Below are 6861 nucleotides of genomic sequence, written 5' to 3'. Positions count from 1 at the left end.
CTTTTTCACTGTGTTTGAAAACTGTTTTCAAACACAAAAAGGACACTTACAATAAAATGAACATGGATTACAGGCTGTTCTAATTGACCGGTTGTGCAAACTGCCTGCAGTCGATCAGTGTTAAGGTCACACACTGAGCTTCAGTTCACTCTAGCAGATCTGAAACTAAACCTCAAGTCCTTTGAGACGACACAGCATACGTAAAACCAAAACCCACTGTCACAATAACGCCACAAACGTGTGTGACGTGTCAGAGGGCTGTTTGTCTATGGAGATCTCAAAGCATTGTGCATTGTTCCATCATAACCTTTGATCAGACACCTTCTCCTCTGAAAGACCGGTGAGTTGATTACATTTTTCTAGATCATATATATAAATATTTAATACAACTTCTGTCCATACACAGTATGCATTAACCTGTACCTGTACGTTATCACTACCACTACATTAAGTACATTTTTTTGTCTGATTGCAGTGATGGCGAGTAAAATGCTCGCTTCTGTTCCACTGTTTTTGCTCCTTTGCTGGATGCTTCCTGTTGGCTCCAAGACGGTAAGTGGTTCATACCATAGGTTGGTCCGCAACATAATGTTAGCTGGGTTAAATGACTTATTACTAATTTATTAAAAGTAATATTCTCAAGGAAAGTCACAAGTTTAAGAGATACAATCATGAGGTACATGTACTCTAGTATTTTCAATTTCAATCATTCCTCTTCTACAAATATTGTACTTACGACATATGTGTGATAGCTTCAGTTGATTTTCAGTTTACGATTAGTTTATGAAATACAATGCACTTGTCACTGATACAATAATATAACAGTGACAGGTGCTGTTGATCATGAGGGATACTTGCTTTAGGCTGCAAGCGAGGATGGCACAAATCGTCAACAACAAATACTTCAATAAAGAGAACAAGGAGATATTTGCTGAAATCTACAGTTCAGACTGTCCTACCTGGTTAAAGATTTACAAACACTGCTCTCTGGCATTAAACATTTTGTTTTGGTTGTCTTTGTTTGGTTCTGACCAAACTGGCATGTGTAGGAGCAACTTTACAAATAATATTGTATGTACCAGCTTTATTGTTTAAGGGCTTAAACTTTGTAAGCTTTACAAATTGTAATAGTTAAGAATGCATGTGTATGAATATTTTTGCAGCTGCCCTCTAAAGTGTTGATGTATGCAAACTGCATCAACTGGAAAATCGTTATAACACTGTGGTTAATGAGTGCATTTGATCAGTTGACCGTTAACCCACTGAGGGAAGAGGAAGTATAGTTGTTAAAACAACCATATTTCCACTGAACAGCCACAGAGCACTCACATTGAAATCCAACTTTTCAGGGACATGCATGCAAGCATGACACTGACATGCAGGCTTACATCAAGTCAAATATTTGATATGTATGTGATGAAAGGAAATAAAATGACAGAAATTATTGATCCTGGTGTAAAACTGTATTTTGTGTTTATGTATAAGTGTAAATTCAGAAGGTGTTTTACTGCTGATCTTTTCTTCACTGTGTTCACTCTTTGTTGTTGGGTCTGTCTGTCTGTCTGTCTGTCTGTCTGTCTGTCTGTCTGTCTGTGGAACGCCTGCCTCACTAACCTTCTGACGCTTCTTGTTAATGGCCCTGTGAAGTGTGGTGCAGAGTTTGGTGCAATTTGGAAAAAGATACATTCAATATTAATACAAGTTGAATAAACAGGTGACCAGTGCTCCGTGCAGTCGGTGGGGCGGGAGTGTGCAAACAGTCAGTCTGCAGCCTGAGTTAAACATGTCTTCTTCAACATCTTCAGAGAAACTACAGCATCATTTCACCATATTGGACTGACATAGACATTCATGGGTGTCGGGGCTGCTGATATCCGTCATGATAACAGTCATGGAATCACTTCCTCTTAAGCAATTGTTCTCAAAGAAAAACACAAGGTTCGTTTTGTGAGTGCAATGCTATATCGAGATGAATTACAGAGCTTTTATTTTTAAAAAGTTCGCTGAACAGACCTCTGAAAAAGCGTTTCAGAAAAGAGTTCAGTAAATTACTCATATATTCTTAGATAAAAACCACACAAGTAAACAGTAATCAGGCAAATTCTGTTTCCTTTTATGAACAACATTTTCATTGCAGATAAACCAGATAGGATGAACACATACTGCTTTCATATTACACTGTGAAGAGTGATATATAATTCATGACTGCATTGTAGGTTTTTATTAAACCTCATGAATCATAATTGCAATCAATTATGGCAATTGAATAAATGAATTAAAAAGACAAACTCTCCCTTGCAAAGTGGTGGGATAAACTTTCTCACAAGTTAAAATAAAGTACAATGGCAGCATCTTAAAATGATACAAAGTACAACATCTCTTTAAAAAAATTCAAAAACATAAGAGTGAGGTTTTAAAATTAGTACAAATCAACTGTTGAACTGGACAGTTGACTTTGAATTCATCTTATACTCTCAAGATAATGGGAAATTTATTCTGCAGCTTTTGTTTGATATTGCACCTTTGTAGTTTAGACTGTCAGTGTTAGCTTGATAATAAGTGCACGGTAAGTGAATGTAGGAAATGCACAATTGGCTTTGAAGGAGAATGTTCCAAACTGCGAGCCAAACTTGGCTCTGATCTCTCCACTGGGCCTGCAGGAGACTGATAGCTATTGTCTGTTTTATTTTTTATCCTGACGTCCTGAAAGATCAACCTCTGCCCTTAAATCAGCTCTCAAAGCATATTGTGCCTCCACTCCCTTCTTTTTTTTTTCTCACACACACACACACACACACACACACACACACACACACACACACACACACACACACACACACACACACACACACACACACACACACACACATCATGATGGGAACAGCTCAGGCGATTTAATGACAGGGGCCACCGGTTGCATAATGCTGCCATCTGCTGGAAAGCTATTGAAACATTATACTTATTTCACAAAATATATTTCCTTGACATATTTTACAAAAGTGGGAAAAGCGCAGTTGGAAATAGCAAAATAAATGGAGATTGAATTGCATTTAGCTTCTTCGCTCTTAGGGTTGTGGGATGACTATCACTCTGTCGTGGTACTGGCTCTCTTGAAAGAACAGAGCCTTTGTTATGTCTGTGATTCCCTTTTCCCTGCAGTGACACGTCAAAATACCTGCAGTGATGAAGATGGACGACATGACAGCTCCCTGAAAGTGAGGCCAAAGCTTCTCGATGGCCATCTGGTGGCTGACTGTAGCAAAGGTCATAAACCCTGCCTCCTCTATGTTGATGTATTGGACATGCACTGAAACAAAAAATTTAAATATCTCAGAGATGGTTTCTAACCCACACTAATTTTTCTTCAAGTGCACATTTTTCCAATTTGGTGCTATAAAAATGGGGTGAGTTGTCATGATTGACAGTGGAGACTGACTTGTGATTGGTCAGCGGGGCCTCGCCACCATGGCTCCACCCCCCGATCTCTACGGTACAGACTCTGGTTCCAAATACACAAGATGGCAGTATTAAGGTCTTCATATACAGTCTATGATTCTAACTAACTGAACCCCATTCCCCTTCCAAGCAGGATAACCTATGTTGGCCTTCAGGTTACGTCTAAACCAGAGCCTAGACACCAAATCTAAATGCCGTGCATGTTCTTTTTTTGATGAATGAATGATGATCCCTTACTTTATTACATATGTCTCTGGTCAAAGTTACATGTGCTCCAGTTTTACCTGGAGGAACTTTTGGATTCCTCTTGTTCCTTTTGTTTATGACAGAGAAACAAATTAACTTGTGAAATTTTGACAAACTGTTTTCAAACACAAAAAGGACACAAAAAGGACGCTGTTCTAATTGACCGGTTGTGCAAACTGCCTGCAGTCGATCAGTGTTAAGGTCACACACTGAGCTTCAGTTCACTCTAGCAGATCTGAAACTAAACCTCAAGTCCTTTGAGACGACACGTCATACGTAAAACCAAAAACCCACTGTCACAATAACGCCCCAAACGTGTGTGACGTGTCAGAGGGCTGTTTGTCTATGGAGATCTCAAAGCATTGTGCATTGTTCCATCATAACCTTTGATCAGACACCTTCTCCTCTGAAAGACCGGTGAGTTGATTACATTTTTCTAGATCATATATATAAATATTTAATACAACTTCTGTCCATACACAGTATGCATTAACCTGTACCTGTACGTTATCACTACCACTACATTAAGTACATTTTTTTGTCTGATTGCAGTGATGGCGAGTAAAATGCCTGCTTCTGTTCCACTGTTTTTGCTCCTTTGCTGGATGCTTCCTGTTGGCTCCAAGACGGTAAGTGGTTCATACCATAGGTTGGTCCGCAACATAATGTTAGTTGCTAAATTACTTTTTACTAATTTATTAAAAGTAATATTCTCATGGAAAGTCACAAGTTTAAGAGATACAATCATGAGGTATTCTAGTATTTTCCATTTAAATCATTCCTCTCTTCTACAAATATTGTACTTACGACATATGTGTGATAGCTTCAGTTGATTTTCAGTTTACGATTAGTTTATGAAATACAATGCACTTGTCACTGATACAATAATATAACAGTGACAGGTGCTGTTGATCATGAGGATACTTGCTTTAAGAAAATTTTGGGAGATAATACTTTACTTTTACACATGTTTGACTGAACTTTATTGTTGTAACTGAGGAATTAGTGTGGAAATCTTATTTTAACTTAAGTAAGCCATGTGAATACTTTGACACCACAGCACAATGGTTTAAATTACATCTGACTCATAGCTTTTCTTCTCATCTCTTTCTTTCCCCTAAAGATCAGAATCGTCGCTGTACGAGATGCCATCCGGTCCATCCCATTGAACTTGGCTGAACATTCTGTTGATGACATGTACTTTGGCTGCAACGCGAGGATGGCACAAATCGTCAACAACAAATACTTCAATAAAGAGAACAAGGAGATATTTGCTGAAGTCTGGAAAAAGTGTGATAAAATGCAACTGCCAAATTCCGAAATAAAGATAAAAAAGATGAAGCGTTGACCAAGAATCACAAACAAGCAATCTGTGCTTTTACATCTAACTATAAAGAGTTCTATAAGACGCTCAACGTTGCAGTCCGAACAAGCAGAAAAAAGGTGGCACCTTTCCGTTCCACTTCTTACATTTCTGGCTGACATCTGCGTGCGTACAGATTCTCGGTAATAATACAGACTGTAAGATCACTTACCGCAGAACACAGGATGTGTTCACTGGTAAAGTCAACAAGATAATTCGCTTTGGTTCTTTTAGCTCCACCTCTGCCAGACCAGACCTGAAACACTTTGGTCACAAGACGTGCTTTGAAATCAAGACCTGTTTGGGTGCTCCCTTGAAGGACTATTCAAAATTTAACAGTGAGGAAGAGGTGCTTATCCCCCTTATGAGCGCTTTAAAATAATCAAGAAAATGAAGAAAAAAATTCCAGAAAATCTGATCGACTGTAAGCGCGTGTATATCCTAGAGAGTGCAGGAGTTCTCAGCAATCTGAACTGCAAAGATGCATATGCAAGAAAGACCAGGTGGAGCAGAGTGAGCATCATTTAGTCCTGTCTAGCAAACCGAGTGATTCTTCAAAAGTCCAAGCTCATTACAATATGTCTATGCATTCACCTCAACCGCTGACTTCATGCTTGAGTTCGCATGCTTCCACAACAATGTGTTCAACCACATGAATGTGCATGAACGTGTTTTGCTTTTATCAGCATTTCAACATTTGTAATTTTCTACATGAATTCAATAAATTGGTGAAAGAGCAATGTGGGTTTTGTTTTTTCCTTGTGAACAGCAGAGCTTTATCCATCATTAAGTTGGAAGAGGTGGTTTTATGTGATGTCTTCGGGGTTATTTCAGTATAATAGTGGGGTTAATTACAATCTTGGTTTGTCTTAATCAAAATTAATGGGTACACTTATACTATATTGGTTGCCAATGCCAGTTACCAAGGAATGCATGAGAAACTAACGCATAGTTAACAGTTAATAGGAATAACACAAGTGAATTACTGAGTTATAGCATTAAATCAAACTTGGAATACTGAAAACGATGAATGAACAGATGTTGGTCTATTATCTTTGCATATCCAAAAAAGCTACGTGTACGTATTTTAATGAGGTGCTTTGAATAGGCCTCTCTGGCCTGAACAAGCCTTTACTCACAGTCTAATGCTGCAGTTTTCAAACTTCAAACCAGTGAGAAGAGCAAAGAGAAAACACATTGATTGTTTTCTTTTCTTTTTGTCCACCATAAAACTACATCCTCCACAATGATCTTATGAAACCACGATTATTGTTCTTTGAAATGTTGCAGTGGATATCAGAGTATCTGAGTCTAGACTGTGATAAATTCTGGGACGTTGGTCTTTGTTAAATGTCGCCTTAATTCAGGCTCATGCAGCTAAATCTACAGTTCAGACTGTCCTACCTGGTTAAAGACTTACAAACACTGCTCTCTGGCATTAAACATTTTGTTTTGGTTGTCTTTGTTTGTTTCTGAACAAACTGGCATGTGTAGGAGCAACTTTACAAATAATATTGTATGTACCAGCTTTATTGTTTAAGGGCTAAACTTTGTAAGCTTTACAAATTGTAATAGTTAAGAATGCATGTGTATGAATATTTTGCAGCTGCCCTCTAAAGTGTTGATGTATGCAAACTGCATCAACTGGAAAATCGTTTATAACACTGTGGTTAATGAGTGCATTTGATCAGTTGACCGTTAACCCACTGAGGAAGAGGAAGTATAGTTGTTAAAACAACCATATTTCCACTGAACAGCCACAGAGCACTCACATTGAAATCCAACTTTTCAGGGAC

The 6861-nt window shown here is 38.3% G+C and overlaps 1 pseudogene; it reads left to right on the top strand.

Moving 5' to 3' along the window:
• The first annotated feature begins 4256 nt into the window (after window positions 1–4256).
• LOC124854559 lies at window positions 4257–5666 on the top strand (annotated as a pseudogene).
• Window positions 5667–6861: the final 1195 nt, after the last annotated feature.

Source organism: Hippoglossus stenolepis, chromosome 2 (genome assembly GCF_022539355.2).
Source record: "Hippoglossus stenolepis isolate QCI-W04-F060 chromosome 2, HSTE1.2, whole genome shotgun sequence".
In the NCBI taxonomy this organism is placed as follows: Eukaryota; Metazoa; Chordata; class Actinopteri; order Pleuronectiformes; family Pleuronectidae; genus Hippoglossus; species Hippoglossus stenolepis.
The sequence above is the reverse complement of the archived record's forward strand: the minus strand, read 5'-3'. Positions and strand labels throughout refer to the sequence as shown.